Below are 20662 nucleotides of genomic sequence, written 5' to 3'. Positions count from 1 at the left end.
TTTCTAATGTGTAAACTGATGTACGAAACATACACTAAAATCTATCAAAGTATAATTAAGAAAGGAAAATACTTACCAATATAATTTCAAAACATCTCCTGGTAAAAACACAGGTGGAAAGCAAAATAACATGTTTGAGCCCAGGTTTGCACTAGGGACCACTAATGTGTTAGATTTGCGTGATAACCAACTACACCACCCAGACAACTACATTTTTTATTTTCTTTTTACTAACTAAATTAGAATGATACGATTTTTAATTCGAGAAGTAATTAAATCCAGAGGTGTGTTTAAAAAGTTGTCAACCAAACACTAATTTCCTTGTATTAGAAAGTGTCTTATGTAAGTTAGGATTTGATACTCCATACTTCAAGTGTGTAAACTGATGTACGAAACATACACTAAAATCTATCAAAGTATAATTAAGAAAGGAAAATACTTACCAATATAATTTCAAAACATCTCCTGGTAAAAACACAGGTGGAAAGCAAAATAACATGTTTGAGCCCAGGTTTGCACTACCACCCCAACTACACTGTGATACGAAATTTGCTATTTGAACCTCTAGTGTGTGAGACTAGCGTGATAACCAACTACACCACCCAGACAAGTTACGGAATGTTACCGTTTATAAATAGGGAATGTGATTTTTAATAATAGGGGTAATCAAATCCATACTTGTGTTTTATAAAGTTGTCAACCAAACACTAACTATGATTTTTATTCTCATTTCTAATGTGTAAACTGATGTACGAAACATACACTAAAATCTATCAAAGTATAATTAAGAAAGGAAAATACTTACCAATATAATTTCAAAACATCTCCTGGTAAAAACACAGGTGGAAAGCAAAATAACATGTTTGAGCCCAGGTTTGCACTAGGGACCACTAATGTGTTAGATTTGCGTGATAACCAACTACACCACCCAGACAACTACATTTTTTATTTTCTTTTTACTAACTAAATTAGAATGATACGATTTTTAATTCGAGAAGTAATTAAATCCAGAGTGTGTTTTAAAAAGTTGTCAACCAAACACTAATTTCCTTGTAAAAAAACGAAGAGCTTAGAAGTAAATTAACATGTCTGAGCCCAGGTTTGAACTGGGGACCTCTAGTGTGTGAGACTAGCGTGATAACCAACTACACCACCCGACAAGTTACAATTTCTACTTTCTTATTACTAATCTAATCGGAATGTTACCGTTTATAAATAGGGAATGTGATTTTTAATAATAGGGGTAATCAAATCCATACTTGTGTTTTATAAAGTTGTCAACCAAACACTAACTATGATTTTTATTCTCATTTCTAATGTGTAAACTGATGTACGAAACATACACTAAAATCTATCAAAGTATAATTAAGAAAGGAAAATACTTACCAATATAATTTCAAAACATCTCCTGGTAAAAACACAGGTGGAAAGCAAAATAACATGTTTGAGCCCAGGTTTGCACTAGGGACCACTAATGTGTTAGATTTGCGTGATAACCAACTACACCACCCAGACAACTACATTTTTTATTTTCTTTTTACTAACTAAATTAGAATGATACGATTTTTAATTCGAGAAGTAATTAAATCCAGAGGTGTGTTTAAAAAGTTGTCAACCAAACACTAATTTCCTTGTAAAAAAACGAAGAGCTTAGAAGTAAATTAACATGTCTGAGCCCAGGTTTGAACTGGGGACCTCTAGTGTGTGAGACTAGCGTGATAACCAACTACACCACCCAGACAAGTTACAATTTGTACTTTCTTATTACTAATCTAATCGGAATGTTACCGTTTATAAATAGGGAATGTGATTTTTAATAATAGGGGTAATCAAATCCATACTTGTGTTTTATAAAGTTGTCAACCAAACACTAACTATGATTTTTATTCTCATTTCTAATGTGTAAACTGATGTACGAAACATACACTAAAATCTATCAAAGTATAATTAAGAAAGGAAAATACTTACCAATATAATTTCAAAACATCTCCTGGTAAAAACACAGGTGGAAAGCAAAATAACATGTTTGAGCCCAGGTTTGCACTAGGGACCACTAATGTGTTAGATTTGCGTGATAACCAACTACACCACCCAGACAACTACATTTTTTATTTTCTTTTTACTAACTAAATTAGAATGATACGATTTTTAATTCGAGAAGTAATTAAATCCAGAGGTGTGTTTTAAAAAGTTGTCAACCAAACACTAATTTCCTTGTAAAAAAACGAAGAGCTTAGAAGTAAATTAACATGTCTGAGCCCAGGTTTGAACTGGGGACCTCTAGTGTGTGAGACTAGCGTGATAACCAACTACACCACCCAGACAAGTTACAATTTGTACTTTCTTATTACTAATCTAATCGGAATGTTACCGTTTATAAATAGGGAATGTGATTTTTAATAATAGGGGTAATCAAATCCATACTTGTGTTTTATAAAGTTGTCAACCAAACACTAACTATGATTTTTATTCTCATTTCTAATGTGTAAACTGATGTACGAAACATACACTAAAATCTATCAAAGTATAATTAAGAAAGGAAAATACTTACCAATATAATTTCAAAACATCTCCTGGTAAAAACACAGGTGGAAAGCAAAATAACATGTTTGAGCCCAGGTTTGCACTAGGGACCACTAATGTGTTAGATTTGCGTGATAACCAACTACACCACCCAGACAACTACATTTTTTATTTTCTTTTTACTAACTAAATTAGAATGATACGATTTTTAATTCGAGAAGTAATTAAATCCAGAGGTGTGTTTTAAAAAGTTGTCAACCAAACACTAATTTCCTTGTAAAAAAAAAGAGCTTAGAAGTAAATTAACATGTCTGAGCCCAGGTTTGAACTGGGGACCTCTAGTGTGTGAGACTAGCGTGATAACCAACTACACCACCCAGACAAGTTACAATTTGTACTTTCTTATTACTAATCTAATCGGAATGTTACCGTTTATAAATAGGGAATGTGATTTTTAATAATAGGGGTAATCAAATCCATACTTGTGTTTTATAAAGTTGTCAACCAAACACTAACTATGATTTTTATTCTCATTTCTAATGTGTAAACTGATGTACGAAACATACACTAAAATCTATCAAAGTATAATTAAGAAAGGAAAATACTTACCAATATAATTTCAAAACATCTCCTGGTAAAAACACAGGTGGAAAGCAAAATAACATGTTTGAGCCCAGGTTTGCACTAGGGACCACTAATGTGTTAGATTTGCGTGATAACCAACTACACCACCCAGACAACTACATTTTTTATTTTCTTTTTACTAACTAAATTAGAATGATACGATTTTTAATTCGAGAAGTAATTAAATCCAGAGGTGTTTTAAAAAGTTGTCAACCAAACACTAATTTCCTTGTAAAAAAACGAAGAGCTTAGAAGTAAATTAACATGTCTGAGCCCAGGTTTGAACTGGGGACCTCTAGTGTGTGAGACTAGCGTGATAACCAACTACACCACCCAGACAAGTTACAATTTGTACTTTCTTATTACTAATCTAATCGGAATGTTACCGTTTATAAATAGGGAATGTGATTTTTAATAATAGGGGTAATCAAATCCATACTTGTGTTTTATAAAGTTGTCAACCAAACACTAACTATGATTTTTATTCTCATTTCTAATGTGTAAACTGATGTACGAAACATACACTAAAATCTATCAAAGTATAATTAAGAAGGAAAATACTTACCAATATAATTTCAAAACATCTCCTGGTAAAAACACAGGTGGAAAGCAAAATAACATGTTTGAGCCCAGGTTTGCACTAGGGACCACTAATGTGTTAGATTTGCGTGATAACCAACTACACCACCCAGACAACTACATTTTTTATTTTCTTTTTACTAACTAAATTAGAATGATACGATTTTTAATTCGAGAAGTAATTAAATCCAGAGTGTGTTTTAAAAAGTTGTCAACCAAACACTAATTTCCTTGTAAAAAAAAAGAGCTTAGAAGTAAATTAACATGTCTGAGCCCAGGTTTGAACTGGGGACCTCTAGTGTGTGAGACTAGCGTGATAACCAACTACACCACCCAGACAAGTTACAATTTGTACTTTCTTATTACTAATCTAATCGGAATGTTACCGTTTATAAATAGGGAATGTGATTTTTAATAATAGGGGTAATCAAATCCATACTTGTGTTTTATAAAGTTGTCAACCAAACACTAACTATGATTTTTATTCTCATTTCTAATGTGTAAACTGATGTACGAAACATACACTAAAATCTATCAAAGTATAATTAAGAAAGGAAAATACTTACCAATATAATTTCAAAACATCTCCTGGTAAAAACACAGGTGGAAAGCAAAATAACATGTTTGAGCCCAGGTTTGCACTAGGGACCACTAATGTGTTAGATTTGCGTGATAACCAACTACACCACCCAGACAACTACATTTTTTATTTTCTTTTTACTAACTAAATTAGAATGATACGATTTTTAATTCGAGAAGTAATTAAATCCAGAGGTGTGTTTAAAAAGTTGTCAACCAAACACTAATTTCCTTGTAAAAAAACGAAGAGCTTAGAAGTAAATTAACATGTCTGAGCCCAGGTTTGAACTGGGGACCTCTAGTGTGTGAGACTAGCGTGATAACCAACTACACCACCCAGTTACAATTTGTACTTTCTTATTACTAATCTAATCGGAATGTTACCGTTTATAAATAGGGAATGTGATTTTTAATAATAGGGGTAATCAAATCCATACTTGTGTTTTATAAAGTTGTCAACCAAACACTAACTATGATTTTTATTCTCATTTCTAATGTGTAAACTGATGTACGAAACATACACTAAAATCTATCAAAGTATAATTAAGAAAGGAAAATACTTACCAATATAATTTCAAAACATCTCCTGGTAAAAACACAGGTGGAAAGCAAAATAACATGTTTGAGCCCAGGTTTGCACTAGGGACCACTAATGTGTTAGATTTGCGTGATAACCAACTACACCACCCAGACAACTACATTTTTTATTTTCTTTTTACTAACTAAATTAGAATGATACGATTTTTAATTCGAGAAGTAATTAAATCCAGAGGTGTGTTTTAAAAAGTTGTCAACCAAACACTAATTTCCTTGTAAAAAAACGAAGAGCTTAGAAGTAAATTAACATGTCTGAGCCCAGGTTTGAACTGGGGACCTCTAGTGTGTGAGACTAGCGTGATAACCAACTACACCACCCAGACAAGTTACAATTTGTACTTTCTTATTACTAATCTAATCGGAATGTTACCGTTTATAAATAGGGAATGTGATTTTTAATAATAGGGGTAATCAAATCCATACTTGTGTTTTATAAAGTTGTCAACCAAACACTAACTATGATTTTTATTCTCATTTCTAATGTGTAAACTGATGTACGAAACATACACTAAAATCTATCAAAGTATAATTAAGAAAGGAAAATACTTACCAATATAATTTCAAAACATCTCCTGGTAAAAACACAGGTGGAAAGCAAAATAACATGTTTGAGCCCAGGTTTGCACTAGGGACCACTAATGTGTTAGATTTGCGTGATAACCAACTACACCACCCAGACAACTACATTTTTTATTTTCTTTTTACTAACTAAATTAGAATGATACGATTTTTAATTCGAGAAGTAATTAAATCCAGAGGTGTGTTTTAAAAAGTTGTCAACCAAACACTAATTTCCTTGTAAAAAAACGAAGAGCTTAGAAGTAAATTAACATGTCTGAGCCCAGGTTTGAACTGGGGACCTCTAGTGTGTGAGACTAGCGTGATAACCAACTACACCACCCAGACAAGTTACAATTTGTACTTTCTTATTACTAATCTAATCGGAATGTTACCGTTTATAAATAGGGAATGTGATTTTTAATAATAGGGGTAATCAAATCCATACTTGTGTTTTATAAAGTTGTCAACCAAACACTAACTATGATTTTTATTCTCATTTCTAATGTGTAAACTGATGTACGAAACATACACTAAAATCTATCAAAGTATAATTAAGAAAGGAAAATACTTACCAATATAATTTCAAAACATCTCCTGGTAAAAACACAGGTGGAAAGCAAAATAACATGTTTGAGCCCAGGTTTGCACTAGGGACCACTAATGTGTTAGATTTGCGTGATAACCAACTACACCACCCAGACAACTACATTTTTTATTTTCTTTTTACTAACTAAATTAGAATGATACGATTTTTAATTCGAGAAGTAATTAAATCCAGAGGTGTGTTTTAAAAAGTTGTCAACCAAACACTAATTTCCTTGTAAAAAAACGAAGAGCTTAGAAGTAAATTAACATGTCTGAGCCCAGGTTTGAACTGGGGACCTCTAGTGTGTGAGACTAGCGTGATAACCAACTACACCACCCAGACAAGTTACAATTTGTACTTTCTTATTACTAATCTAATCGGAATGTTACCGTTTATAAATAGGGAATGTGATTTTTAATAATAGGGTAATCAAATCCATACTTGTGTTTTATAAAGTTGTCAACCAAACACTAACTATGATTTTTATTCTCATTTCTAATGTGTAAACTGATGTACGAAACATACACTAAAATCTATCAAAGTATAATTAAGAAAGGAAAATACTTACCAATATAATTTCAAAACATCTCCTGGTAAAAACACAGGTGGAAAGCAAAATAACATGTTTGAGCCCAGGTTTGCACTAGGGACCACTAATGTGTTAGATTTGCGTGATAACCAACTACACCACCCAGACAACTACATTTTTTATTTTCTTTTTACTAACTAAATTAGAATGATACGATTTTTAATTCGAGAAGTAATTAAATCCAGAGGTGTGTTTAAAAAGTTGTCAACCAAACACTAATTTCCTTGTAAAAAAACGAAGAGCTTAGAAGTAAATTAACATGTCTGAGCCCAGGTTTGAACTGGGGACCTCTAGTGTGTGAGACTAGCGTGATAACCAACTACACCACCCAGACAAGTTACAATTTGTACTTTCTTATTACTAATCTAATCGGAATGTTACCGTTTATAAATAGGGAATGTGATTTTTAATAATAGGGGTAATCAAATCCATACTTGTGTTTTATAAAGTTGTCAACCAAACACTAACTATGATTTTTATTCTCATTTCTAATGTGTAAACTGATGTACGAAACATACACTAAAATCTATCAAAGTATAATTAAGAAAGGAAAATACTTACCAATATAATTTCAAAACATCTCCTGGTAAAAACACAGGTGGAAAGCAAAATAACATGTTTGAGCCCAGGTTTGCACTAGGGACCACTAATGTGTTAGATTTGCGTGATAACCAACTACACCACCCAGACAACTACATTTTTTATTTTCTTTTTACTAACTAAATTAGAATGATACGATTTTTAATTCGAGAAGTAATTAAATCCAGAGGTGTGTTTAAAAAGTTGTCAACCAAACACTAATTTCCTTGTAAAAAAACGAAGAGCTTAGAAGTAAATTAACATGTCTGAGCCCAGGTTTGAACTGGGGACCTCTAGTGTGTGAGACTAGCGTGATAACCAACTACACCACCCAGACAAGTTACAATTTGTACTTTCTTATTACTAATCTAATCGGAATGTTACCGTTTATAAATAGGGAATGTGATTTTTAATAATAGGGGTAATCAAATCCATACTTGTGTTTTATAAAGTTGTCAACCAAACACTAACTATGATTTTTATTCTCATTTCTAATGTGTAAACTGATGTACGAAACATACACTAAAATCTATCAAAGTATAATTAAGAAAGGAAAATACTTACCAATATAATTTCAAAACATCTCCTGGTAAAAACACAGGTGGAAAGCAAAATAACATGTTTGAGCCCAGGTTTGCACTAGGGACCACTAATGTGTTAGATTTGCGTGATAACCAACTACACCACCCAGACAACTACATTTTTTATTTTCTTTTTACTAACTAAATTAGAATGATACGATTTTTAATTCGAGAAGTAATTAAATCCAGAGTGTGTTTTAAAAAGTTGTCAACCAAACACTAATTTCCTTGTAAAAAAACGAAGAGCTTAGAAGTAAATTAACATGTCTGAACCAGGTTTGAACTGGGGACCTCTAGTGTGTGAGACTAGCGTGATAACCAACTACACCACCCAACAAGTTACAATTTGTACTTTCTTATTACTAATCTAATCGGAATGTTACCGTTTATAAATAGGGAATGTGATTTTTAATAATAGGGGTAATCAAATCCATACTTGTGTTTTATAAAGTTGTCAACCAAACACTAACTATGATTTTTATTCTCATTTCTAATGTGTAAACTGATGTACGAAACATACACTAAAATCTATCAAAGTATAATTAAGAAAGGAAAATACTTACCAATATAATTTCAAAACATCTCCTGGTAAAAACACAGGTGGAAAGCAAAATAACATGTTTGAGCCCAGGTTTGCACTAGGGACCACTAATGTGTTAGATTTGCGTGATAACCAACTACACCACCCAGACAACTACATTTTTTATTTTCTTTTTACTAACTAAATTAGAATGATACGATTTTTAATTCGAGAAGTAATTAAATCCAGAGGTGTGTTTTAAAAAGTTGTCAACCAAACACTAATTTCCTTGTAAAAAAACGAAGAGCTTAGAAGTAAATTAACATGTCTGAGCCCAGGTTTGAACTGGGGACCTCTAGTGTGTGAGACTAGCGTGATAACCAACTACACCACCCAGACAAGTTACAATTTGTACTTTCTTATTACTAATCTAATCGGAATGTTACCGTTTATAAATAGGGAATGTGATTTTTAATAATAGGGGTAATCAAATCCATACTTGTGTTTTATAAAGTTGTCAACCAAACACTAACTATGATTTTTATTCTCATTTCTAATGTGTAAACTGATGTACGAAACATACACTAAAATCTATCAAAGTATAATTAAGAAAGGAAAATACTTACCAATATAATTTCAAAACATCTCCTGGTAAAAACACAGGTGGAAAGCAAAATAACATGTTTGAGCCCAGGTTTGCACTAGGGACCACTAATGTGTTAGATTTGCGTGATAACCAACTACACCACCCAGACAACTACATTTTTTATTTTCTTTTTACTAACTAAATTAGAATGATACGATTTTTAATTCGAGAAGTAATTAAATCCAGAGGTGTGTTTTAAAAAGTTGTCAACCAAACACTAATTTCCTTGTAAAAAAACGAAGAGCTTAGAAGTAAATTAACATGTCTGAGCCCAGGTTTGAACTGGGGACCTCTAGTGTGTGAGACTAGCGTGATAACCAACTACACCACCCAGACAAGTTACAATTTGTACTTTCTTATTACTAATCTAATCGGAATGTTACCGTTTATAAATAGGGAATGTGATTTTTAATAATAGGGGTAATCAAATCCATACTTGTGTTTTATAAAGTTGTCAACCAAACACTAACTATGATTTTTATTCTCATTTCTAATGTGTAAACTGATGTACGAAACATACACTAAAATCTATCAAAGTATAATTAAGAAAGGAAAATACTTACCAATATAATTTCAAAACATCTCCTGGTAAAAACACAGGTGGAAAGCAAAATAACATGTTTGAGCCCAGGTTTGCACTAGGGACCACTAATGTGTTAGATTTGCGTGATAACCAACTACACCACCCAGACAACTACATTTTTTATTTTCTTTTTACTAACTAAATTAGAATGATACGATTTTTAATTCGAGAAGTAATTAAATCCAGAGGTGTGTTTTAAAAAGTTGTCAACCAAACACTAATTTCCTTGTAAAAAAACGAAGAGCTTAGAAGTAAATTAACATGTCTGAGCCCAGGTTTGAACTGGGGACCTCTAGTGTGTGAGACTAGCGTGATAACCAACTACACCACCCAGACAAGTTACAATTTGTACTTTCTTATTACTAATCTAATCGGAATGTTACCGTTTATAAATAGGGAATGTGATTTTTAATAATAGGGGTAATCAAATCCATACTTGTGTTTTATAAAGTTGTCAACCAAACACTAACTATGATTTTTATTCTCATTTCTAATGTGTAAACTGATGTACGAAACATACACTAAAATCTATCAAAGTATAATTAAGAAAGGAAAATACTTACCAATATAATTTCAAAACATCTCCTGGTAAAAACACAGGTGGAAAGCAAAATAACATGTTTGAGCCCAGGTTTGCACTAGGGACCACTAATGTGTTAGATTTGCGTGATAACCAACTACACCACCCAGACAACTACATTTTTTATTTTCTTTTTACTAACTAAATTAGAATGATACGATTTTTAATTCGAGAAGTAATTAAATCCAGAGGTGTGTTTTAAAAAGTTGTCAACCAAACACTAATTTCCTTGTAAAAAAACGAAGAGCTTAGAAGTAAATTAACATGTCTGAGCCAGGTTTGAACTGGGGACCTCTAGTGTGTGAGACTAGCGTGATAACCAACTACACCACCCAGACAAGTTACAATTTGTACTTTCTTATTACTAATCTAATCGGAATGTTACCGTTTATAAATAGGGAATGTGATTTTTAATAATAGGGGTAATCAAATCCATACTTGTGTTTTATAAAGTTGTCAACCAAACACTAACTATGATTTTTATTCTCATTTCTAATGTGTAAACTGATGTACGAAACATACACTAAAATCTATCAAAGTATAATTAAGAAAGGAAAATACTTACCAATATAATTTCAAAACATCTCCTGGTAAAAACACAGGTGGAAAGCAAAATAACATGTTTGAGCCCAGGTTTGCACTAGGGACCACTAATGTGTTAGATTTGCGTGATAACCAACTACACCACCCAGACAACTACATTTTTTATTTTCTTTTTACTAACTAAATTAGAATGATACGATTTTTAATTCGAGAAGTAATTAAATCCAGAGGTGTGTTTTAAAAAGTTGTCAACCAAACACTAATTTCCTTGTAAAAAAACGAAGAGCTTAGAAGTAAATTAACATGTCTGAGCCCAGGTTTGAACTGGGGACCTCTAGTGTGTGAGACTAGCGTGATAACCAACTACACCACCCAGACAAGTTACAATTTGTACTTTCTTATTACTAATCTAATCGGAATGTTACCGTTTATAAATAGGGAATGTGATTTTTAATAATAGGGGTAATCAAATCCATACTTGTGTTTTATAAAGTTGTCAACCAAACACTAACTATGATTTTTATTCTCATTTCTAATGTGTAAACTGATGTACGAAACATACACTAAAATCTATCAAAGTATAATTAAGAAAGGAAAATACTTACCAATATAATTTCAAAACATCTCCTGGTAAAAACACAGGTGGAAAGCAAAATAACATGTTTGAGCCCAGGTTTGCACTAGGGACCACTAATGTGTTAGATTTGCGTGATAACCAACTACACCACCCAGACAACTACATTTTTTATTTTCTTTTTACTAACTAAATTAGAATGATACGATTTTTAATTCGAGAAGTAATTAAATCCAGAGGTGTGTTTTAAAAAGTTGTCAACCAAACACTAATTTGTAAAAAAACGAAGAGCTTAGAAGCCCAGGTTTGCACTAGGGACCACTAATGTGTTAGATTTGCGTGATAACCAACTACACCACCCAGACAACTACATTTTTTATTTTCTTTTTACTAACTAAATTAGAATGATACGATTTTTAATTCGAGAAGTAATTAAATCCAGAGGTGTGTTTTAAAAAGTTGTCAACCAAACACTAATTTCCTTGTAAAAAAACGAAGAGCTTAGAAGCTAAATTAACATGTCTGAACCCAGGTTTGAACTGGGGACCTCTAGTGTGTGAGACTAGCGTGATAACCAACTACACCACCCACAAGTTACAATTTGTACTTTCTTATTACTAATCTAATCGGAATGTTACCGTTTATAAATAGGGAATGTGATTTTTAATAATAGGGGTAATCAAATCCATACTTGTGTTTTATAAAGTTGTCAACCAAACACTAACTATGATTTTTATTCTCATTTCTAATGTGTAAACTGATGTACGAAACATACACTAAAATCTATCAAAGTATAATTAAGGAAGGAAAATACTTACCAATATAATTTCAAAACATCTCCTGGTAAAAACACAGGTGGAAAGCAAAATAACATGTTTGAGCCCAGGTTTGCACTAGGGACCACTAATGTGTTAGATTTGCGTGATAACCAACTACACCACCCAGACAACTACATTTTTTATTTTCTTTTTACTAACTAAATTAGAATGATACGATTTTTAATTCGAGAAGTAATTAAATCCAGAGGTGTTTTAAAAAGTTGTCAACCAAACACTAATTTCCTTGTAAAAAACGAAGAGCTTAGAAGTAAATTAACATGTCTGAGCCCAGGTTTGAACTGGGGACCTCTAGTGTGTGAGACTAGCGTGATAACCAACTACACCACCCAGACAAGTTACAATTTGTACTTTCTTATTACTAATCTAATCGGAATGTTACCGTTTATAAATAGGGAATGTGATTTTTAATAATAGGGGTAATCAAATCCATACTTGTGTTTTATAAAGTTGTCAACCAAACACTAACTATGATTTTTATTCTCATTTCTAATGTGTAAACTGATGTACGAAACATACACTAAAATCTATCAAAGTATAATTAAGAAAGGAAAATACTTACCAATATAATTTCAAAACATCTCCTGGTAAAAACACAGGTGGAAAGCAAAATAACATGTTTGAGCCCAGGTTTGCACTAGGGACCACTAATGTGTTAGATTTGCGTGATAACCAACTACACCACCCAGACAACTACATTTTTTATTTTCTTTTTACTAACTAAATTAGAATGATACGATTTTTAATTCGAGAAGTAATTAAATCCAGAGGTGTGTTTTAAAAAGTTGTCAACCAAACACTAATTTCCTTGTAAAAAAACGAAGAGCTTAGAAAGTAAATTAACATGTTTGAATCCAGGTTTGAATGGGGACCTCTAGTGTGTGAGACTAGCGTGATAACCAACTACACCACCCGAACAAGTTACAATTTGTACTTTCTTATTACTAATCTAATCGGAATGTTACCGTTTATAAATAGGGAATGTGATTTTTAATAATAGGGGTAATCAAATCCATACTTGTGTTTTATAAAGTTGTCAACCAAACACTAACTATGATTTTTATTCTCATTTCTAATGTGTAAACTGATGTACGAAACATACACTAAAATCTATCAAAGTATAATTAAGAAAGGAAAATACTTACCAATATAATTTCAAAACATCTCCTGGTAAAAACACAGGTGGAAAGCAAAATAACATGTTTGAGCCCAGGTTTGCACTAGGGACCACTAATGTGTTAGATTTGCGTGATAACCAACTACACCACCCAGACAACTACATTTTTTATTTTCTTTTTACTAACTAAATTAGAATGATACGATTTTTAATTCGAGAAGTAATTAAATCCAGAGGTGTGTTTTAAAAAGTTGTCAACCAAACACTAATTTCCTTGTAAAAAAACGAAGAGCTTAGAAGTAAATTAACATGTCTGAACCCAGGTTTGAACTGGGGACCTCTAGTGTGTGAGACTAGCGTGATAACCAACTACACCACCAGACAAGTTACAATTTGTACTTTCTTATTACTAATCTAATCGGAATGTTACCGTTTATAAATAGGGAATGTGATTTTTAATAATAGGGGTAATCAAATCCATACTTGTGTTTTATAAAGTTGTCAACCAAACACTAACTATGATTTTTATTCTCATTTCTAATGTGTAAACTGATGTACGAAACATACACTAAAATCTATCAAAGTATAATTAAGGAAGGAAAATACTTACCAATATAATTTCAAAACATCTCCTGGTAAAAACACAGGTGGAAAGCAAAATAACATGTTTGAGCCCAGGTTTGCACTAGGGACCACTAATGTGTTAGATTTGCGTGATAACCAACTACACCACCCAGACAACTACATTTTTTATTTTCTTTTTACTAACTAAATTAGAATGATACGATTTTTAATTCGAGAAGTAATTAAATCCAGAGGTGTGTTTTAAAAAGTTGTCAACCAAACACTAATTTCCTTGTAAAAAAAAAGAAGCTTAGAAGTAAATTAACATGTCTGAGCCCAGGTTTGAACTGGGGACCTCTAGTGTGTGAGACTAGCGTGATAACCAACTACACCACCCAGACAAGTTACAATTTGTACTTTCTTATTACTAATCTAATCGGAATGTTACCGTTTATAAATAGGGAATGTGATTTTTAATAATAGGGGTAATCAAATCCATACTTGTGTTTTATAAAGTTGTCAACCAAACACTAACTATGATTTTTATTCTCATTTCTAATGTGTAAACTGATGTACGAAACATACACTAAAATCTATCAAAGTATAATTAAGAAGGAAAATACTTACCAATATAATTTTAAAACATCTCCTGGTAAAAACACAGGTGGAAAGCAAAATAACATGTTTGAGCCCAGGTTTGCACTAGGGACCACTAATGTGTTAGATTTGCGTGATAACCAACTACACCACCCAGACAACTACATTTTTTATTTTCTTTTTACTAACTAAATTAGAATGATACGATTTTTAATTCGAGAAGTAATTAAATCCAGAGTGTGTTTTAAAAAGTTGTCAACCAAACACTAATTTCCTTGTAAAAAAACGAAGAGCTTAGAAAGTAAATTAACATGTTGAATCCAGGTTTGAACTGGGGACCTCTAGTGTGTGAGACTAGCGTGATAACCAACTACACCACCCAACAAGTTACAATTTGTACTTTCTTATTACTAATCTAATCGGAATGTTACCGTTTATAAATAGGGAATGTGATTTTTAATAATAGGGGTAATCAAATCCATACTTGTGTTTTATAAAGTTGTCAACCAAACACTAACTATGATTTTTATTCTCATTTCTAATGTGTAAACTGATGTACGAAACATACACTAAAATCTATCAAAGTATAATTAAGAAGGAAAATACTTACCAATATAATTTAAAACATCTCCTGGTAAAAACACAGGTGGAAAGCAAAATAACATGTTTGAGCCCAGGTTTGCACTAGGGACCACTAATGTGTTAGATTTGCGTGATAACCAACTACACCACCCAGACAACTACATTTTTATTTTCTTTTACTAACTAAATTAGAATGATACGATTTTTAATTCGAGAAGTAATTAAATCCAGAGGTGTGTTTTAAAAAAGTTGTCAACCAAACACTAATTTCCTTGTAAAAAAACGAAGAGCTTAGAAGTAAATTAACATGTCTGAACCCAGGTTTGAACTGGGGACCTCTAGTGTGTTAGACTGGCGTGATGTTAACCAACTACACCACCAGACAAGTTACAATTTGTACTTTCTTATTACTAATCTAATCGGAATGTTACCGTTTATAAATAGGGAATGTGATTTTTAATAATAGGGTAATCAAATCCATACTTGTGTTTTATAAAGTTGTCAACCAAACACTAACTATTATTTTTATTCTCATTTCTAATGTGTAAACTGATGTACGAAACATACACTAAAATCTATCAAAGTATAATTAAGAAAGGAAAATACTTACCAATATAATTTTAAAACATCTCCTGGTAAAAACACAGGTGGAAAGCAAAATAACATGTTTGAGCCCAGGTTTGCACTAGGGACCACTAATGTGTTAGATTTGCGTGATAACCAACTACACCACCCAGACAACTACATTTTTATTTTCTTTTTACTAACTAAATTAGAATGATACGATTTTTAATTCGAGAAGTAATTAAATCCAGAGGTGTGTTTAAAAAAGTTGTCAACCAAACACTAATTTCCTTGTAAAAAAACGAAGAGCTTAGAAGTAAATTAACATGTCTGAGCCAGGTTTGAACTGGGGACCTCTAGTGTGAGACTAGCGTGATAACCAACTACACCACCAGAGAAGTTACAATTTGTACTTTCTTATTACTAATCTAATCGGAATGTTACCGTTTATAAATAGGGAATGTGATTTTTAATAATAGGGGTAATCAAATCCATACTTGTGTTTTATAAAGTTGTCAACCAAACACTAACTATGATTTTTATTCTCATTTCTAATGTGTAAACTGATGTACGAAACATACACTAAAATCTATCAAAGTATAATTAAGAAAGGAAAATACTTACCAATATAATTTCAAAACATCTCCTGGTAAAAACACAGGTGGAAAGCAAAATAACATGTTTGAGCCCAGGTTTGCACTAGGGACCACTAATGTGTTAGATTTGCGTGATAACCAACTACACCACCCAGACAACTACATTTTTTATTTTCTTTTTACTAACTAAATTAGAATGATACGATTTTTAATTCGAGAAGTAATTAAATCCAGAGGTGTGTTTAAAAGTTGTCAACCAAACACTAATTTCCTTGTAAAAAAAAGAAGAGCTTAGAAGTAAATTAACATGTCTGAGCCCAGGTTTGAATGGGACCTCTAGTGTGTGAGACTAGTGTGATAACCAACTACACCACCCAGACAAGTTACATTTTCTACTTTCTTATTACTAATCTAATCGGAATGTTACCGTTTATAAATAGGGAATGTGATTTTTAATAATAGGGTAATCAAATCCATACTTGTGTTTTATAAAGTCAACCAAACACTAACTATGATTTTTATTCTCATTTCTAATGTGTAAACTGATGTACGAAACATACACTAAAATCTATCAAAGTATAATTAAGGAAGGAAAATACTTACCAATATAATTTCAAAACATCTCCTGGTAAAAACACAGGTGGAAAGCAAAATAACATGTTTGAGCCCAGGTTTGCACTAGGGACCACTAATGTGTTAGATTTGCGTGATAACCAACTACACCACCCAGACAACTACATTTTTTATTTTCTTTTTACTAACTAAATTAGAATGATACGATTTTTAATTCGAGAAGTAATTAAATCCAGAGGTGTGTTTTAAAAAGTTGTCAACCAAACACTAATTTCCTTGTAAAAAAAGAAGAGCTTAGAAGTAAATTAACATGTCTGAGCCCAGGTTTGAACTGGGGACCTCTAGTGTGTGAGACTAGCGTGATAACCAACTACACCACCCAGACAAGTTACATTTGTACTTTCTTATTACTAATCTAATCGGAATGTTACCGTTTATAAATAGGGAATGTGATTTTTAATAATAGGGGTAATCAAATCCATACTTGTGTTTTATAAAGTTGTCAACCAAACACTAACTATGATTTTTATTCTCATTTCTAATGTGTAAACTGATGTACGAAACATACACTAAAATCTATCAAAGTATAATTAAGAAAGGAAAATACTTACCAATATAATTTTAAAACATCTCCTGGTAAAAACACAGGTGGAAAGCAAAATAACATGTTTGAGCCCAGGTTTGCACTAGGGACCACTAATGTGTTAGATTTGCGTGATAACCAACTACACCACCCAGACAACTACATTTTTTATTTTCTTTTTACTAACTAAATTAGAATGATACGATTTTTAATTCGAGAAGTAATTAAATCCAGAGGTGTGTTTTAAAAAGTTGTCAACCAAACACTAATTTCCTTGTAAAAAAACGAAGAGCTTAGAAGTAAATTAACATGTCTGAGCCCAGGTTTGAACTGGGACCTCTAGTGTGTGAGACTAGCGTGATAACCAACTACACCAGACAAGTTACAATTTGTACTTTCTTATTACTAATCTAATCGGAATGTTACCGTTTATAAATAGGGAATGTGATTTTTAATAATAGGGGTAATCAAATCCATACTTGTGTTTTATAAAGTTGTCAACCAAACACTAACTATTATTTTTATTCATTTCTAATGTGTAAACTGATGTACGAAACATACACTAAAATCTATCAAAGTATAATTAAGGAAAGGAAAATACTTACCAATATAATTTCAAAACATCTCCTGGTAAAAACACAGGTGGAAAGCAAAATAACATGTTTGAGCCCAGGTTTGCACTAGGGACCACTAATGTGTTAGATTTGCGTGATAACCAACTACACCACCCAGACAACTACATTTTTTATTTTCTTTTTACTAACTAAATTAGAATGATACGATTTTTAATTCGAGAAGTAATTAAATCCAGAGGTGTGTTTTAAAAAGTTGTCAACCAAACACTAATTTCCTTGTAAAAAAACGAAGAGCTTAGAAGTAAATTAACATGTCTGAGCCAGGTTTGAACTGGGGACCTCTAGTGTGTGAGACTAGCGTGATAACCAACTACACCACCCAGACAAGTTACAATTTGTACTTTCTTATTACTAATCTAATCGGAATGTTACCGTTTATAAATAGGGAATGTGATTTTTAATAATAGGGGTAATCAAATCCATACTTGTGTTTTATAAAGTTGTCAACCAAACACTAACTATTATTTTTATTCTCATTTCTAATGTGTAAACTGATGTACGAAACATACACTAAAATCTATCAAAGTATAATTAAGAAAGGAAAATACTTACCAATATAATTTCAAAACATCTCCTGGTAAAAACACAGGTGGAAAGCAAAATAACATGTTTGAGCCCAGGTTTGCACTAGGGACCACTAATGTGTTAGATTTGCGTGATAACCAACTACACCACCCAGACAACTACATTTTTTATTTTCTTTTTACTAACTAAATTAGAATGATACGATTTTTAATTCGAGAAGTAATTAAATCCAGAGGTGTGTTTAAAAAAGTTGTCAACCAAACACTAATTTCCTTGTAAAAAAACGAAGAGCTTAGAAGTAAATTAACATGTTGAGCCCAGGTTTGAACTGGGGACCTCTAGTGTGTGAGACTAGCGTGATAACCAACTACACCACCCAGACAAGTTACAATTTCTACTTTCTTATTACTAATCTAATCGGAATGTTACCGTTTATAAATAGGGATGTGATTTTTAATAATAGGGGTAATCAAATCCATACTTGTGTTTTATAAAGTTGTCAACCAAACACTAACTATGATTTTTATTCTCATTTCTAATGTGTAAACTGATGTACGAAACATACACTAAAATCTATCAAAGTATAATTAAGAAGGGAAAATACTTACCAATATAATTTGGTAAAAACACAGGTGGAAAGCAAAATAACATGTTTGAGCCCAGGTTTGCACTAGGACCACTAATGTGTTAGATTTGCGTGATAACCAACTACACCACCCAGACAACTACATTTTTTATTTTCTTTTACTAACTAAATTAGAATGATACGATTTTTAATTCGAGAAGTAATTAAATCCAGATGTGTTTTTAAAAGTTGTCAACCAAACACTAATTTCCTTGTAAAAAAACGAAGAGCTTAGAAGTAAATAACATGTCTGAGCCCAGGTTTGAACTGGGACCTCTAGTGTGTGAGACTAGCGTGATAACCAACTACACCAAGACAAGTTACACTTTTTTTACTTTCTTATTACTAATCTAATCGGAATGTTACCGTTTATAAATAGGAATGTGATTTTTAATAATAGGGGTAATCAAATCCATACTTGTGTTTTATAAAGTTGTCAACCAAACACTAACTATGATTTTTATTCTCATTTCTAATGTGTAAACTGATGTACGAAACATACACTAAAATCTATCAAAGTATAATTAAGAAAGGAAAATACTTACCAATATAATTTCAAAACATCTCCTGGTAAAAACACAGGTGGAAAGCAAAATAACATGTTTGAGCCCAGGTTTGCACTAGGACCACTAATGTGTTAGATTTGCGTGATAACCAACTACACACCCAGACAACTACATTTTTTATTTTCTTTTTACTAACTAAATTAGAATGATACGATTTTTAATTCGAGAAGTAATTAAATCCAGAGTGTGTTTAAAAAAGTTGTCAACCAAACACTAATTTCCTTGTAAAAAAACGAAGAGCTTAGAAGTAAATTAACATGTTGAGCCCAAGTTTGAACTGGGGACCTCTAGTTGTGACTAGCGTGATAACCAACTACACCACCCAACAAGTTACAATTTTGTACTTTCTTATTACTAATCTAATCGAATGTTACCGTTTATAAATAGGGAATGTGATTTTAATAATAGGGTAATCAAATCCATACTTGTGTTTTATAAAGTTGTCAACCAAACACTAACTATGATTTTTATTCTCATTTCTAATGTGTAAACTGATGTACGAAACATACACTAAAATCTATCAAAGTATAATTAAGAAGGAAAATACTTACCAATATAATTAAAACATCTCCTGGTAAAAACACAGGTGGAAAGCAAAATAACATGTTTGAGCCCAGGTTTGCACTAGGGACACTAATGTGTTAGATTTGCGTGATAACCAACTACACCACCCAGACAACTACATTTTTTATTTTCTTTTTACTAACTAAATTAGAATGATACGATTTTTAATTCGAGAAGTAATTAAATCTAGAGTTTTAAAAAGTTGTCAACCAAACACTAATTTCCTTGTAAAAAAACGAAGAGCTTAGAAGCAAATTTACATGTCTGAGCCAGGTTTAAACTAGGGACCTCTAGTGTGTGAGACTAGCGTGATAACCAACTACACCACCCAGACAAGTTACACTTTCTACTTTATTATTACTAATCTAATCGGAATGTTACCGTTTATAAATAGGAATGTGATTTTTAATAATAGGTTAATCAAATCCATACTTGTGTTTTTATAAAGTTGTCAACCAAACACTAACTATGATTTTTATTCTCATTTCTAA

At 32.0% G+C, this 20662-nt stretch overlaps 29 non-coding genes across 29 annotated transcripts; all 29 read right to left on the bottom strand.

Annotated features, from left to right (window-relative positions):
- Positions 1-1086: 1086 nt before the first annotated feature.
- Positions 1087-1159, bottom strand: TRNAV-CAC. Its single transcript has one exon. It is a non-coding gene; the product is annotated as a tRNA-Val (tRNA).
- A 508-nt stretch (positions 1160-1667) lies between these two features.
- On the bottom strand, positions 1668-1741 carry TRNAV-CAC. The gene has a single exon. It is a non-coding gene; the product is annotated as a tRNA-Val (tRNA).
- Positions 1742-2250: 509 nt separating this feature from the next.
- Positions 2251-2324, bottom strand: TRNAV-CAC. The gene has a single exon. It is a non-coding gene; the product is annotated as a tRNA-Val (tRNA).
- A 507-nt stretch (positions 2325-2831) lies between these two features.
- On the bottom strand, positions 2832-2905 carry TRNAV-CAC. Its single transcript has one exon. It is a non-coding gene; the product is annotated as a tRNA-Val (tRNA).
- A 507-nt stretch (positions 2906-3412) lies between these two features.
- On the bottom strand, positions 3413-3486 carry TRNAV-CAC. Its single transcript has one exon. It is a non-coding gene; the product is annotated as a tRNA-Val (tRNA).
- Positions 3487-3991: 505 nt separating this feature from the next.
- TRNAV-CAC lies at positions 3992-4065 on the bottom strand. Its single transcript has one exon. It is a non-coding gene; the product is annotated as a tRNA-Val (tRNA).
- Positions 4066-4573: 508 nt separating this feature from the next.
- Positions 4574-4647, bottom strand: TRNAV-CAC. The gene has a single exon. It is a non-coding gene; the product is annotated as a tRNA-Val (tRNA).
- Positions 4648-5151: 504 nt separating this feature from the next.
- Positions 5152-5225, bottom strand: TRNAV-CAC. Its single transcript has one exon. It is a non-coding gene; the product is annotated as a tRNA-Val (tRNA).
- A 509-nt stretch (positions 5226-5734) lies between these two features.
- TRNAV-CAC lies at positions 5735-5808 on the bottom strand. Its single transcript has one exon. It is a non-coding gene; the product is annotated as a tRNA-Val (tRNA).
- A 509-nt stretch (positions 5809-6317) lies between these two features.
- Positions 6318-6391, bottom strand: TRNAV-CAC. Its single transcript has one exon. It is a non-coding gene; the product is annotated as a tRNA-Val (tRNA).
- A 507-nt stretch (positions 6392-6898) lies between these two features.
- TRNAV-CAC lies at positions 6899-6972 on the bottom strand. Its single transcript has one exon. It is a non-coding gene; the product is annotated as a tRNA-Val (tRNA).
- A 508-nt stretch (positions 6973-7480) lies between these two features.
- On the bottom strand, positions 7481-7554 carry TRNAV-CAC. The gene has a single exon. It is a non-coding gene; the product is annotated as a tRNA-Val (tRNA).
- Positions 7555-8061: 507 nt separating this feature from the next.
- TRNAV-CAC lies at positions 8062-8135 on the bottom strand. The gene has a single exon. It is a non-coding gene; the product is annotated as a tRNA-Val (tRNA).
- Positions 8136-8643: 508 nt separating this feature from the next.
- Positions 8644-8717, bottom strand: TRNAV-CAC. Its single transcript has one exon. It is a non-coding gene; the product is annotated as a tRNA-Val (tRNA).
- Positions 8718-9226: 509 nt separating this feature from the next.
- Positions 9227-9300, bottom strand: TRNAV-CAC. Its single transcript has one exon. It is a non-coding gene; the product is annotated as a tRNA-Val (tRNA).
- Positions 9301-9809: 509 nt separating this feature from the next.
- Positions 9810-9883, bottom strand: TRNAV-CAC. The gene has a single exon. It is a non-coding gene; the product is annotated as a tRNA-Val (tRNA).
- Positions 9884-10392: 509 nt separating this feature from the next.
- On the bottom strand, positions 10393-10465 carry TRNAV-CAC. Its single transcript has one exon. It is a non-coding gene; the product is annotated as a tRNA-Val (tRNA).
- A 509-nt stretch (positions 10466-10974) lies between these two features.
- TRNAV-CAC lies at positions 10975-11048 on the bottom strand. The gene has a single exon. It is a non-coding gene; the product is annotated as a tRNA-Val (tRNA).
- A 715-nt stretch (positions 11049-11763) lies between these two features.
- TRNAV-CAC lies at positions 11764-11837 on the bottom strand. Its single transcript has one exon. It is a non-coding gene; the product is annotated as a tRNA-Val (tRNA).
- A 504-nt stretch (positions 11838-12341) lies between these two features.
- On the bottom strand, positions 12342-12415 carry TRNAV-CAC. Its single transcript has one exon. It is a non-coding gene; the product is annotated as a tRNA-Val (tRNA).
- A 1092-nt stretch (positions 12416-13507) lies between these two features.
- TRNAV-CAC lies at positions 13508-13580 on the bottom strand. Its single transcript has one exon. It is a non-coding gene; the product is annotated as a tRNA-Val (tRNA).
- Positions 13581-14088: 508 nt separating this feature from the next.
- TRNAV-CAC lies at positions 14089-14162 on the bottom strand. The gene has a single exon. It is a non-coding gene; the product is annotated as a tRNA-Val (tRNA).
- A 507-nt stretch (positions 14163-14669) lies between these two features.
- On the bottom strand, positions 14670-14743 carry TRNAV-CAC. The gene has a single exon. It is a non-coding gene; the product is annotated as a tRNA-Val (tRNA).
- A 2241-nt stretch (positions 14744-16984) lies between these two features.
- Positions 16985-17058, bottom strand: TRNAV-CAC. The gene has a single exon. It is a non-coding gene; the product is annotated as a tRNA-Val (tRNA).
- A 508-nt stretch (positions 17059-17566) lies between these two features.
- TRNAV-CAC lies at positions 17567-17635 on the bottom strand. Its single transcript has one exon. It is a non-coding gene; the product is annotated as a tRNA-Val (tRNA).
- Positions 17636-18143: 508 nt separating this feature from the next.
- Positions 18144-18216, bottom strand: TRNAV-CAC. The gene has a single exon. It is a non-coding gene; the product is annotated as a tRNA-Val (tRNA).
- Positions 18217-18725: 509 nt separating this feature from the next.
- On the bottom strand, positions 18726-18798 carry TRNAV-CAC. Its single transcript has one exon. It is a non-coding gene; the product is annotated as a tRNA-Val (tRNA).
- A 490-nt stretch (positions 18799-19288) lies between these two features.
- TRNAV-CAC lies at positions 19289-19358 on the bottom strand. Its single transcript has one exon. It is a non-coding gene; the product is annotated as a tRNA-Val (tRNA).
- A 1074-nt stretch (positions 19359-20432) lies between these two features.
- TRNAV-CAC lies at positions 20433-20505 on the bottom strand. The gene has a single exon. It is a non-coding gene; the product is annotated as a tRNA-Val (tRNA).
- Between the last annotated feature and the right edge of the window lie 157 nt (positions 20506-20662).

This window comes from Ipomoea nil, unplaced genomic scaffold, assembly GCF_001879475.1.
Source record: "Ipomoea nil cultivar Tokyo-kokei standard unplaced genomic scaffold, Asagao_1.1 scaffold0765, whole genome shotgun sequence".
Lineage (NCBI taxonomy): Eukaryota > Viridiplantae > Streptophyta > Magnoliopsida > Solanales > Convolvulaceae > Ipomoea > Ipomoea nil.
This window is presented reverse-complemented; position numbering and strand designations above follow the sequence as displayed.